We start from the raw sequence: 14,929 nt of genomic DNA, 5'->3' as shown, positions 1-14,929 counted from the left end.
TTCACCCATACTCCGGGGTCTGTGGGGCTGGGATTGACTGTGCATTCACCCAGACTCCGGGGGCTGTGGGGCTGGGATTGACTGTGCATTCACCCAGACTCCGGGGTAGGTGGAGCTGGGATTGACTGTGCATTCACCCAGACTCCGGGGTCTGTGGGGCTGGGATTGACCGTGCACTAACCCAGACTCCGGGGTCTGTGGGGCTGGGATTGACCGTGCACTAACCCAGACTCCGGGGTCTGTGGGGCTGGGATTGACCGTGCATTCACCCAGACTCCGGGGTCTGTGGGGCTGGGATTGACTGTGCATTCACCCAGACTCCGGGGTCTGTGGGGCTGGGATTGACTGTGCATTCACCCAGAGGCCGGGGTCTGTGGGGCTGGGATTGACGGTGCACTAGCCCAGACTCTGGGGTCTGTGGGGCTGGGATTGACTGTGCATTCACCCAGACTCCGGGGTCTGTGGGGCTGGGATTGACTGTGCACTAACCCAGACTCCGGGGTCTGTGGGGCTGGGATTGATTGTGCATTCGCCCAGACTCCGGGGTCTGTCGGGCTGGGATTGACTGTGCACTAACCCAGACTCCGGGGTCTGTGGGGCTGGGATTGACTGTGCATTCGCCCAGATTCCGGGGTCTGTGGGGCTGGGATTGACTGTGCATTCGCCCAGACTCCGGGGTCTGTGGGGCTGGGATTGACCGTGCACTAACCCAGACTCCTGGGTCTGTGGGGCTGGGATTGACTGTGCATTCACCCAGACTCCGGGGTCTGTGGGGCTGGGAGTGACTGTGCATTCACTCAGACTCCGGGGTCTGTGGGGCTGGGATTGACTGTCCATTCACCCAGACTCCGGGGTCTGTGGGGCTGGGATTGACTGTGCATTCGCCCAGACTCCGGGGTCTGTGGGGCTGGGATTGACTGTGCATTCACCCAGACTCCGGGGTCTGTGGGGCTGGGATTGACTGTGCATTCACCCAGACTCCGGGGTCTGTGGGGCTGGGATTGACTGTGCACTAACCCAGACTCCGGTGTCTGTGGGGCTGGGATTGACTGTGCATTCACCCAGACTCCGGGGTCTGTGGGGCTGGGAGTGACTGTGCATTCACTCAGACTCCGGGGTCTGTGGGGCTGGGATTGACTGTCCATTCACCCAGACTCCGGGGTCTGTGGGGCTGAGATTGACTGTGCATTCGCCCAGACTCCGGGGTCTGTGGGGCTGGGATTGACTGTGCATTCACCCAGACTCCGGGGTCTGTGGGGCTGGGATTGACTGTGCATTCACCCAGACTCCGGGGTCTGTGGGGCTGGGATTGACTGTGCATTCACCCAGACTCCGGGGTCTGTGGGGCTGGGATTAACTGTGCATTCACCCAGACTCCGGGGTCTGTGGGGCTGGGATTGACTGTGCATTCACCCAGACTCCGGGGTCTGTGGGGCTGGGATTGACTGTGCATTGACCCAGACTCCGGCGTCTGTGGGGCTGGGATTGACTGTGCATTCACCCAGACTCCGGGGTCTGTGGGGCTGGGATTGACTGTGCATTCACCCAGACTCCGGGGTCTGTGGGGCTGGGATTGACTGTGCATTCACCCAGACTCCGGGGTCTGTGGGGCTGGGATTGACTGTGCATTCGCCCAGACTCCGGGGTCTGTGGGGCTGGGATTGACTGTGCCTTCACCCAGACTCCGGGGTCTGTGGGGCTGGGATTGACTGTGCATTCGCCCAGACTCCGGGGTCTGTGGGGCTGGGATTGACTGTGCATTTGCCCAGACTCCGGGGTCTGTGGGGCTGGGATTGACTGTGCATTCACCCAGACTCCGGGGTCTGTGGGGCTGGGATTGACTGTGCATTCACCCAGACTCCGGGGTCTGTGGGGCTGGGATTGACTGTGCATTCGCCCAGACTCCGGGATATGGGGCTGGGATTGACCGTGCACTAACCCAGACTCCGGGGTCTGTGGGGCTGGGATTGACTGTGCATTCACCCAGACTCCGGGGTCGGTGGGGCTGGGATTGACTGTGCATTCACCCAGACTCCGGGGTCTGTGGGGCTGGGATTGACTGTGCATTCACCCAGACTCCGGGGTCTGTGGGGCTGGGATTGACTGTGCATTCACCCAGACTCCGGGGTCTGTGGAGCTGGGATTGACTGTGCATTCACCCAGACTCCGGGGTCTGTGGGGCTGGGATTGACTGTGCATTCACCCAGACTCCGGGGTCTGTGGGGCTGGGATTGACCGTGCACTAACCCAGACTCCGGGATCTGTGGGGCTGGGAATGACTGTCCATTCAACCAGACTCCGGGGTCTGTGGGGCTGGGATTGACTGTGCATTCGCCCAGACTCCGGGGTCTGTGGGGCTGGGATTGACTGTGCATTCACCCAGACTCCGGGGTCTGTGGGGCTGGGATTGACTGTGCATTCACCCAGACTCCGGGGTCTGTGGGGCTGGGATTGACTGTGCACTAACCCAGACTCCGGGGTCTGTGGGGCTGGGATTGACTGTGAATTCACCCAGACTCCGGGGTCTGTGGGGCTGGGAGTGACTGTGCATTCACTCAGACTCCGGGGTCTGTGGGGCTGGGATTGACTGTCCATTCACCCAGACTCCGGGGTCTGTGGGGCTGGGATTGACTGTGCATTCGCCCAGACTCCAGGGTCTGTGGGGCTGGGATTGACTGTGCATTCACCCAGACTCCGGGGTCTGTGGGGCTGGGATTGACTGTGCATTCACCCAGACTCCGGGGTCTGTGGGGCTGGGATTGACTGTGCATTCACCCAGACTCCGGGGTCTGTGGGGCTGGGATTAACTGTGCATTCACCCAGACTCCGGGGTCTTTGGGGCAGGAATTGACTGTGCACTCACCCAGACTCCGGGGTCTGTGGGGCTGGGATTGACTGTGCATTGACCCAGACTCCGGCGTCTGTGGGGCTGGGATTGACTGTGCATTCACCCAGACTCCGGGGTCTGTGGGGCTGGGATTGACTGTGCATTCACCCAGACTCCGGGGTCTGTGGGGCTGGGATTGACTGTGCATTCACCCAGACTCTGGGGTCTGTGGGGCTGGGATTGACTGTGCATTCACCCAGACTCCGGGGTCTGTGGGGCTGGGATTGACTGTGCATTCACCCAGACTCCGGGGTCTGTGGGGCTGGGATTGACTGTGCATTCGCCCAGACTCCGGGGTCTGTGGGGCTGGGATTGACTGTGCCTTCACCCAGACTCCGGGGTCTGTGGGGCTGGGATTGACTGTGCATTCGCCCAGACTCCGGGGTCTGTGGGGCTGGGATTGACTGTGCATTTGCCCAGACTCCGGGGTCTGTGGGGCTGGGATTGACTGTGCATTCACCCAGACTCCGGGGTCTGTGGGGCTGGGATTGACTGTGCATTCACCCAGACTCCGGGGTCTGTGGGGCTGGGATTGGCTGTGCATTCGCCCAGACTCCGGGATATGGGGCTGGGATTGACCGTGCACTAACCCAGACTCCGGGGTCTGTGGGGCTGGGATTGACTGTGCATTCACCCAGACTCCGGGGTCGGTGGGGCTGGGATTGACTGTGCATTCACCCAGTCTCCGGGGTCTGTGGGGCTGGGATTGACTGTGCATTCGCCCAGACTCCAGGGTCTGTGGGGCTGGGATTGACCGTGCACTAACCCAGACTCCGGGGTCTGTGGGGCTGGGATTGACTGTGCATTTACCCAGACTCCGGGGTCTGTGGGGCTGGGATTGCCTGTGCATTCACCCAGACTTCGGGGTCTGTAGGGCTGGGATTGACTGTGCATTCACCCAGACTCCGGGGTCTGTCGGGCTGGGATTGACTGTGCATTCACCCAGACTCCGGGGTCTGTGGAGCTGGGATTGACTGTGCATTCACCCAGACTCCGGGGTCTGTGGGGCTGGGATTGACTGTGCATTCACCCAGACTCCGGGGTCTGTGGGGCTGGGATTGACCGTGCACTAACCCAGACTCCGGGATCTGTGGGGCTGGGATTGACTGTGCATTCACCCAGACTCCGGGGTCTGTGGGGCTGGGATTGACTGTGCATTCACCCAGACTCCGGGGTCTGTGGGGCTGGGATTGACTGTGCATTCAACCAGACTCCGGGGTCTGTGGGGCTGGGATTGACTGTGCATTCACCCAGACTCCGGGGTCTGTGGGGCTGGGATTGACTGTGCATTCACCCAGACTCCGGGGTCTGTGGGGCTGGGATTGACCGTGCACTAACCCAGAATCCGGGGTCTGTGGGGCTGGGATTGACTGTGCATTCACCCAGACTCCGGGGTCTTTGGAGCTGGGATTGACTGTGCATTCACCCAGACTCTGGGGTCTGTGGAGCTGGGATTGACTGTGCATTCACCCAGACTCCTGGGTCTGTGGGGCTGGGATTGACCGTGCACTAACCCAGACTCCGGGGTCTGTGGGGCTGGGATTGACTGTGCATTCATCCAGACTCCGGGGTCTGTGGGGCTGGGATTGACTGTGCATTAGCCCAGACTCCGGGGTCTGTCGGGCTGGGATTGACTGTGCATTCACCCAGGCTCCGGGGTCTGTGGGGCTGGGATTGACTGTGCATTCACCCAGACTCCGGGGTCTGTGGGGCTGGGATTGACTGTGCATTCACCCAGACTCTGGAGTCTGTGGGGCTGGATTGACTGTGCATTCACCCAGACTCAGGTGTCTGTGGGGCTGGGATTGACTGTGCCTTCACCCAGACTCCGGGGTCTGTGGGGCTGGGATTGACTGTGCATTCACCCAGACTCCGGGGTCTGTGGGGCTGGGATTGACTGTGCATTCACCCAGACTCCGGGGTCTGTGGGGCTGGGATTGACTGTGCATTCATCCAGACTCCGGGGTCTGTGGGGCTGGGATTGACTGTGCATTCACCCAGACTCTGGGGTCTGTGGGGCTGGGATTGACTGTGCATTCACCCAGACTCCGGGGTCTGTGGGGCTGGGATTGACTGTGCATTCACCCAGACTCCGGGGTCTGTGGGGCTGGGATTGACTGTGCATTCGCCCAGACTCCGGGGTCTGTGGGGCTGGGATTGACTGTGCCTTCACCCAGACTCCGGGGTCTGTGGGGCTGGGATTGACTGTGCATTCGCCCAGACTCCGGGATATGGGGCTGGGATTGACCGTGCACTAACCCAGACTCCGGGGTCTGTGGGGCTGGGATTGACTGTGCATTCACCCAGACTCCGGGGTCGGTGGGGCTGGGATTGACTGTGCATTCACCCAGACTCCGGGGTCTGTGGGGCTGGGATTGACCGTGCACTAACCCAGACTCCGGGGTCTGTGGGGCTGGGATTGACTGTGCATTCGCCCAGACTCCGGGGTCTGTGGGGCTGGGATTGCCTGTGCATTCACCCAGACTCCGGGGTCTGTGGGGCTGGGATTGACTGAGCATTCACCCAGACTCCGGGGTCTGTGGGGCTGGGATTGACCGTGCACTAACCCAGACTCCTGGGTCTGTGGGGCTGGGATTGACTGTGCATTCACCCAGACTCCGGGGTCTGTGGGGCTGGGAGTGACTGTGCATTCACTCAGACTCCGGGGTCTGTGGGGCTGGGATTGACTGTCCATTCACCCAGACTCCGGGGTCTGTGGGGCTGGGATTGACTGTGCATTCGCCCAGACTCCGGGGTCTGTGGGGCTGGGATTGACTGTGCATTCACCCAGACTCCGGGGTCTGTGGGGCTGGGATTGACTGTGCATTCACCCAGACTCCGGGGTCTGTGGGGCTGGGATTGACTGTGCACTAACCCAGACTCCGGTGTCTGTGGGGCTGGGATTGACTGTGCATTCACCCAGACTCCGGGGTCTGTGGGGCTGGGAGTGACTGTGCATTCACTCAGACTCCGGGGTCTGTGGGGCTGGGATTGACTGTCCATTCACCCAGACTCCGGGGTCTGTGGGGCTGAGATTGACTGTGCATTCGCCCAGACTCCGGGGTCTGTGGGGCTGGGATTGACTGTGCATTCACCCAGACTCCGGGGTCTGTGGGGCTGGGATTGACTGTGCATTCACCCAGACTCCGGGGTCTGTGGGGCTGGGATTGACTGTGCATTCACCCAGACTCCGGGGTCTGTGGGGCTGGGATTAACTGTGCATTCACCCAGACTCCGGGGTCTGTGGGGCTGGGATTGACTGTGCATTCACCCAGACTCCGGGGTCTGTGGGGCTGGGATTGACTGTGCATTGACCCAGACTCCGGCGTCTGTGGGGCTGGGATTGACTGTGCATTCACCCAGACTCCGGGGTCTGTGGGGCTGGGATTGACTGTGCATTCACCCAGACTCCGGGGTCTGTGGGGCTGGGATTGACTGTGCATTCACCCAGACTCCGGGGTCTGTGGGGCTGGGATTGACTGTGCATTCGCCCAGACTCCGGGGTCTGTGGGGCTGGGATTGACTGTGCCTTCACCCAGACTCCGGGGTCTGTGGGGCTGGGATTGACTGTGCATTCGCCCAGACTCCGGGGTCTGTGGGGCTGGGATTGACTGTGCATTTGCCCAGACTCCGGGGTCTGTGGGGCTGGGATTGACTGTGCATTCACCCAGACTCCGGGGTCTGTGGGGCTGGGATTGACTGTGCATTCACCCAGACTCCGGGGTCTGTGGGGCTGGGATTGACTGTGCATTCGCCCAGACTCCGGGATATGGGGCTGGGATTGACCGTGCACTAACCCAGACTCCGGGGTCTGTGGGGCTGGGATTGACTGTGCATTCACCCAGACTCCGGGGTCGGTGGGGCTGGGATTGACTGTGCATTCACCCAGACTCCGGGGTCTGTGGGGCTGGGATTGACTGTGCATTCACCCAGACTCCGGGGTCTGTGGGGCTGGGATTGACTGTGCATTCACCCAGACTCCGGGGTCTGTGGAGCTGGGATTGACTGTGCATTCACCCAGACTCCGGGGTCTGTGGGGCTGGGATTGACTGTGCATTCACCCAGACTCCGGGGTCTGTGGGGCTGGGATTGACCGTGCACTAACCCAGACTCCGGGATCTGTGGGGCTGGGATTGACTGTCCATTCACCCAGACTCCGGGGTCTGTGGGGCTGGGATTGACTGTGCATTCGCCCAGACTCCGGGGTCTGTGGGGCTGGGATTGACTGTGCATTCACCCAGACTCCGGGGTCTGTGGGGCTGGGATTGACTGTGCATTCACCCAGACTCCGGGGTCTGTGGGGCTGGGATTGACTGTGCACTAACCCAGACTCCGGGGTCTGTGGGGCTGGGATTGACTGTGAATTCACCCAGACTCCGGGGTCTGTGGGGCTGGGAGTGACTGTGCATTCACTCAGACTCCGGGGTCTGTGGGGCTGGGATTGACTGTCCATTCACCCAGACTCCGGGGTCTGTGGGGCTGGGATTGACTGTGCATTCGCCCAGACTCCAGGGTCTGTGGGGCTGGGATTGACTGTGCATTCACCCAGACTCCGGGGTCTGTGGGGCTGGGATTGACTGTGCATTCACCCAGACTCCGGGGTCTGTGGGGCTGGGATTGACTGTGCATTCACCCAGACTCCGGGGTCTGTGGGGCTGGGATTAACTGTGCATTCACCCAGACTCCGGGGTCTTTGGGGCAGGAATTGACTGTGCACTCACCCAGACTCCGGGGTCTGTGGGGCTGGGATTGACTGTGCATTGACCCAGACTCCGGCGTCTGTGGGGCTGGGATTGACTGTGCATTCACCCAGACTCCGGGGTCTGTGGGGCTGGGATTGACTGTGCATTCACCCAGACTCCGGGGTCTGTGGGGCTGGGATTGACTGTGCATTCACCCAGACTCTGGGGTCTGTGGGGCTGGGATTGACTGTGCATTCACCCAGACTCCGGGGTCTGTGGGGCTGGGATTGACTGTGCATTCACCCAGACTCCGGGGTCTGTGGGGCTGGGATTGACTGTGCATTCGCCCAGACTCCGGGGTCTGTGGGGCTGGGATTGACTGTGCCTTCACCCAGACTCCGGGGTCTGTGGGGCTGGGATTGACTGTGCATTCGCCCAGACTCCGGGGTCTGTGGGGCTGGGATTGACTGTGCATTTGCCCAGACTCCGGGGTCTGTGGGGCTGGGATTGACTGTGCATTCACCCAGACTCCGGGGTCTGTGGGGCTGGGATTGACTGTGCATTCACCCAGACTCCGGGGTCTGTGGGGCTGGGATTGGCTGTGCATTCGCCCAGACTCCGGGATATGGGGCTGGGATTGACCGTGCACTAACCCAGACTCCGGGGTCTGTGGGGCTGGGATTGACTGTGCATTCACCCAGACTCCGGGGTCGGTGGGGCTGGGATTGACTGTGCATTCACCCAGTCTCCGGGGTCTGTGGGGCTGGGATTGACTGTGCATTCGCCCAGACTCCAGGGTCTGTGGGGCTGGGATTGACCGTGCACTAACCCAGACTCCGGGGTCTGTGGGGCTGGGATTGACTGTGCATTTACCCAGACTCCGGGGTCTGTGGGGCTGGGATTGCCTGTGCATTCACCCAGACTTCGGGGTCTGTAGGGCTGGGATTGACTGTGCATTCACCCAGACTCCGGGGTCTGTCGGGCTGGGATTGACTGTGCATTCACCCAGACTCCGGGGTCTGTGGAGCTGGGATTGACTGTGCATTCACCCAGACTCCGGGGTCTGTGGGGCTGGGATTGACTGTGCATTCACCCAGACTCCGGGGTCTGTGGGGCTGGGATTGACCGTGCACTAACCCAGACTCCGGGATCTGTGGGGCTGGGATTGACTGTGCATTCACCCAGACTCCGGGGTCTGTGGGGCTGGGATTGACTGTGCATTCACCCAGACTCCGGGGTCTGTGGGGCTGGGATTGACTGTGCATTCAACCAGACTCCGGGGTCTGTGGGGCTGGGATTGACTGTGCATTCACCCAGACTCCGGGGTCTGTGGGGCTGGGATTGACTGTGCATTCACCCAGACTCCGGGGTCTGTGGGGCTGGGATTGACCGTGCACTAACCCAGAATCCGGGGTCTGTGGGGCTGGGATTGACTGTGCATTCACCCAGACTCCGGGGTCTTTGGAGCTGGGATTGACTGTGCATTCACCCAGACTCTGGGGTCTGTGGAGCTGGGATTGACTGTGCATTCACCCAGACTCCTGGGTCTGTGGGGCTGGGATTGACCGTGCACTAACCCAGACTCCGGGGTCTGTGGGGCTGGGATTGACTGTGCATTCATCCAGACTCCGGGGTCTGTGGGGCTGGGATTGACTGTGCATTAGCCCAGACTCCGGGGTCTGTCGGGCTGGGATTGACTGTGCATTCACCCAGGCTCCGGGGTCTGTGGGGCTGGGATTGACTGTGCATTCACCCAGACTCCGGGGTCTGTGGGGCTGGGATTGACTGTGCATTCACCCAGACTCTGGAGTCTGTGGGGCTGGATTGACTGTGCATTCACCCAGACTCAGGTGTCTGTGGGGCTGGGATTGACTGTGCCTTCACCCAGACTCCGGGGTCTGTGGGGCTGGGATTGACTGTGCATTCACCCAGACTCCGGGGTCTGTGGGGCTGGGATTGACTGTGCATTCACCCAGACTCCGGGGTCTGTGGGGCTGGGATTGACTGTGCATTCATCCAGACTCCGGGGTCTGTGGGGCTGGGATTGACTGTGCATTCACCCAGACTCTGGGGTCTGTGGGGCTGGGATTGACTGTGCATTCACCCAGACTCCGGGGTCTGTGGGGCTGGGATTGACTGTGCATTCACCCAGACTCCGGGGTCTGTGGGGCTGGGATTGACTGTGCATTCGCCCAGACTCCGGGGTCTGTGGGGCTGGGATTGACTGTGCCTTCACCCAGACTCCGGGGTCTGTGGGGCTGGGATTGACTGTGCATTCGCCCAGACTCCGGGATATGGGGCTGGGATTGACCGTGCACTAACCCAGACTCCGGGGTCTGTGGGGCTGGGATTGACTGTGCATTCACCCAGACTCCGGGGTCGGTGGGGCTGGGATTGACTGTGCATTCACCCAGACTCCGGGGTCTGTGGGGCTGGGATTGACCGTGCACTAACCCAGACTCCGGGGTCTGTGGGGCTGGGATTGACTGTGCATTCGCCCAGACTCCGGGGTCTGTGGGGCTGGGATTGCCTGTGCATTCACCCAGACTCCGGGGTCTGTGGGGCTGGGATTGACTGAGCATTCACCCAGACTCCGGGGTCTGTGGGGCTGGGATTGACCGTGCACTAACCCAGACTCCGGGATCTGTGGGGCTGGGATTGACTGTGCATTCACCCAGACTCCGGGGTCTGTGGGGCTGGGATTGACTGTGCATTCACCCAGACTCCGGGGTCTGTGGGGCTGGGATTGACTGTGCATTCAACCAGACTCCGGGGTCTGTGGGGCTGGGATTGACTGTGCATTCACCCAGACTCCGGGGTCTGTGGGGCTGGGATTGACTGTGCATTCACCCAGACTCCGGGGTCTGTGGGGCTGGGATTGACCGTGCACTAACCCAGAATCCGGGGTCTGTGGGGCTGGGATTGACTGTGCATTCACCCAGACTCCGGGGTCTGTGGAGCTGGGATTGACTGTGCATTCACCCAGACTCTGGGGTCTGTGGAGCTGGGATTGACTGTGCATTCACCCAGACTCCGGTGTCTGTGGGGCTGGGATTGACCGTGCACTAACCCAGACTCCGGGGTCTGTGGGGCTGGGATTGACTGTGCATTCACCCAGACTCCGGGGTCTGTGGGGCTGGGATTGACTGTGCATTAGCCCAGACTCCGGAGTCTGTCGGGCTGGGATTGACTGTGCATTCACCCAGGCTCCGGGGTCTGTGGGGCTGGGATTGACTGTGCATTCACCCAGACTCCGGGGTCTGTGGGGCTGGGATTGACTGTGCATTCACCCAGACTCTGGAGTCTGTGGGGCTGGATTGACTGTGCATTCACCCAGACTCAGGTGTCTGTGGGGCTGGGATTGACTGTGCCTTAACCCAGACTCCGGGGTCTGTGGGGCTGGGATTGACTGTGCATTCACCCAGACTCCGGGGTCTGTGGGGCTGGGATTGACTGTGCATTCACCCAGACTCCGGGGTCTGTGGGGCTGGGATTGACTGTGCATTCGCCCAGACTCCGGGATATGGGGCTGGGATTGACCGTGCACTAACCCAGACTCCGGGGTCTGTGGGGCTGGGATTGACCGTGCACTAACCCAGACTCCGGGGTCTGTGGGCCTGGGATTGACTGTGCATTCGCCCAGACTCCGGGGTCTGTGGGGCTGGGATTGCCTGTGCATTCACCCAGACTCCGGGGTCTGTGGGGCTGGGATTGACTGTGCATTCACCCAGACTCCGGGGTCTGTGGGGCTGGGATTGACTGTCCATTCACCCAGACTCCGGGGTCTGTGGGGCTGGGATTGACTGTGCATTCGCCCAGACTCCGGGGTCTGTGGGGCTGGGATTGACTGTGCATTCACCCAGACTCCGGGGTCTGTGGGGCTGGGATTGACTGTGCATTCACCCAGACTCCGGGGTCTGTGGGGCTGGGATTGACTGTGCACTAACCCAGAGTCCGCGGTCTGTGGGGCTGGGATTGACTGTGCATTCACCCAGACTCCGGTGTCTGTGGGGCTGGGAGTGACTGTGCATTCACTCAGACTCCGGGGTCTGTGGGGCTGGGATTGACTGTCCATTCACCCAGACTCCGGGGTCTGTGGGGCTGGGATTGACTGTGCATTCGCCCAGACTCCGGGGTCTGTGGGGCTGGGATTGACTGTGCATTCACCCAGACTCCGGGGTCTGTGGGGCTGGGATTGACTGTGCATTCACCCAGACTCCGGGGTCTGTGGGGCTGGGATTGACTGTGCATTCACCCAGACTCCGGGGTCTGTGGGGCTGGGATTAACTGTGCATTCACCCAGACTCCGGGGTCTGTGGGGCTGGAATTGACTGTGCATTCACCCAGACTCCGGGGTCTGTGGGGCTGGGATTGACTGTGCATTGACCCAGACTCCGGCGTCTGTGGGGCTGGGATTGACTGTGCATTCACCCAGACTCCGGGGTCTGTGGGGCTGGGATTGACTGTGCATTCACCCAGACTCCGGGGTCTGTGGGGCTGGGATTGACTGTGCATTCACCCAGACTCTGGGGTCTGTGGGGCTGGGATTGACTGTGCATTCACCCAGACTCCGGGGTCTGTGGGGCTGGGATTGACTGTGCATTCACCCAGACTCCGGGGTCTTTGGGGCTGGGATTGACTGTGCGTTCGCCCAGACTCCGGGGTCTGTGGGGCTGGGATTGACTGTGCCTTCACCCAGACTCCGGGGTCTGTGGGGCTGGGATTGACTGTGCATTCGCCCAGACTCCGGGGTCTGTGGGGCTGGGATTGACTGTGCATTTGCCCAGACTCCGGGGTCTGTGGGGCTGGGATTGACTGTGCATTCACCCAGACTCCGGGGTCTGTGGGGCTGGGATTGACTGTGCATTCACCCAGACTCCGGGGTTTGTGGGGCTGGGATTGACTGTGCATTCGCCCAGACTCCGGGATATGGGGCTGGGATTGACCGTGCACTAACCCAGACTCCGGGGTCTGTGGGGCTGGGATTGACTGTGCATTCACCCAGACTCCGGGGTCGGTGGGGCTGGGATTGACTGTGCATTCGCCCAGACTGCGGGGTCTGTGGGGCTGGGATTGCCTGTGCATTCACCCAGACTCCGGGGTCTGTAGGGCTGGGATTGACTGTGCATTCACCCAGACTCCGGGGTCTGTGGGGCTGGGATTGACTGTGCATTCACCCAGACTCCGGGGTCTGTGGAGCTGGGATTGACTGTGCATTCACCCAGACTCCGGGGTCTGTGGGGCTGGGATTGACTGTGCATTCACCCAGACTCCGGGGTCTGTGGGGCTGGGATTGACCGTGCACTAACCCAGACTCCGGGATCTGTGGGGCTGGGATTGACTGTGCATTCACCCAGACTCCGGGGTCTGTGGGGCTGGGATTGACTGTGCATTCACCCAGACTCCGGGGTCTGTGGGGCTGGGATTGACTGTGCATTCAACCAGACTCCGGGGTCTGTGGGGCTGGGATTGACTGTGCATTCACCCAGACTCCGGGGTCTGTGGGGCTGGGATTGACTGTGCATTCACCCAGACTCCGGGGTTCTGTGGGGCTGGGATTGACCGTGCACTAACCCAGAATCCGGGGTCTGCGGGGCTGGGATTGACTGTGCATTCACCCAGACTCCGGGGTCTTTGGAGATGGGATTGACTGTGCATTCACCCAGACTCTGGGGTCTGTGGAGCTGGGATTGACTGTGCATTCACCCAGACTCCGGGGTCTGTGGGGCTGGGATTGACCGTGCACTAACCCAGACTCCGGGGTCTGTGGGGCTGGGATTGACTGTGCATTCATCCAGACTCCGGGGTCTGTGGGGCTGGGATTGACTGTGCATTAGCCCAGACTCCGGGGTCTGTCGGGCTGGGATTGACTGTGCATTCACCCAGGCTCCGGGGTCTGTGGGGCTGGGATTGACTGTGCATTCACCCAGACTCCGGGGTCTGTGGGGCTGGGATTGACTGTGCATTCACCCAGACTCTGGAGTCTGTGGGGCTGGATTGACTGTGCATTTACCCAGACTCAGGTGTCTGTGGGGCTGGGATTGACTGTGCCTTCACCCAGACTCCGGGGTCTGTGGGGCTGGGATTGACTGTGCATTCACCCAGACTCCGGGGTCTGTGGGGCTGGGATTGACTGTGCATTCACCCAGACTCCGGGGTCTGTGGGGCTGGGATTGACTGTGCATTCACCCAGACTCCGGGGTCTGTGGGGCTGGGATTGACTGTGCATTCACCCAGACTCTGGGGTCTGTGGGGCTGGGATTGACTGTGCATTCACCCAGACTCCGGGGTCTGTGGGGCTGGGATTGACTGTGCATTCACCCAGACTCCGGGGTCTGTGGGGCTGGGATTGACTGTGCTTTCGCCCAGACTCCGGGGTCTGTGGGGCTGGGATTGACTGTGCCTTCACCCAGACTCCGGGGTCTGTGGGGCTGGGATTGACTGTGCATTCGCCCAGACTCCGGGATATGGGGCTGGGATTGACCGTGCACTAACCCAGACTCCGGGGTCTGTGGGGCTGGGATTGACTGTGCATTCACCCAGACTCCGGGGTCGGTGGGGCTGGGATTGACTGTGCATTCACCCAGACTCCGGGGTCTGTGGGGCTGGGATTGACTGTGCATTCGCCCAGACTCCAGGGTCTGTGGGGCTGAGATTGACCGTACACTAACCCAGACTCCGGGGTCTGTGGGGCTGGGATTGACTGTGCATTCGCCCAGACTCTGGGGTCTGTGGGGCTGGGATTGCCTGTGCATTCACCCAGACTCCGGGGTCTGTGGGGCTGGGATTGACTGTGCATTCACCCAGACTCCGGGGTCTGTGGGGCAGGGATTGACTGTGCATTCACCCAGACTCCGGGGTCTGTGGAGCTGGGATTGACTGTGCATTCACCCAGACTCCGGGGTCTGCGGGGCTGGGATTGACTGAGCATTGACCCAGACTCCGGGGTCTGTGGGGCTGGGATTGACCGTGCACTAACCCTGACTCCGGGATCTGTGGGGCTGGGATTGACTGTGCATTCACCCAGACTCCGGGGTCTGTGGGGCTGGGATTGACTGTGCATTCACCCAGACTCCGGGGTCTGTGGGGCTGGGATTGACTGTGCATTCAACCAGACTCCGGGGTCTGTGGGGCTGGGATTGACTGTGCATTCACCCAGACTCCGGGGTCTGTGGGGCTGGGATTGACTGTGCATTCACCCAGACTCCGGGGTCTGTGGGGCTGGGATTGACCGTGCACTAACCCAGAATCCGGGGTCTGTGGGGCTGGGATTGACTGTGCATTCACCCAGACTCCTGGGTCTGTGGAGCTGGGATTGACTGTGCATTCACCCAGACTCTGGGGTCTGTGGAGCTGGGAT

The sequence above is a fragment of the Scyliorhinus torazame genome, chromosome 13 (assembly GCF_047496885.1).
Source record: "Scyliorhinus torazame isolate Kashiwa2021f chromosome 13, sScyTor2.1, whole genome shotgun sequence".
NCBI classification, from domain to species: domain Eukaryota; kingdom Metazoa; phylum Chordata; class Chondrichthyes; order Carcharhiniformes; family Scyliorhinidae; genus Scyliorhinus; species Scyliorhinus torazame.
The sequence above is the reverse complement of the archived record's forward strand: the minus strand, read 5'-3'. Positions refer to the sequence as shown.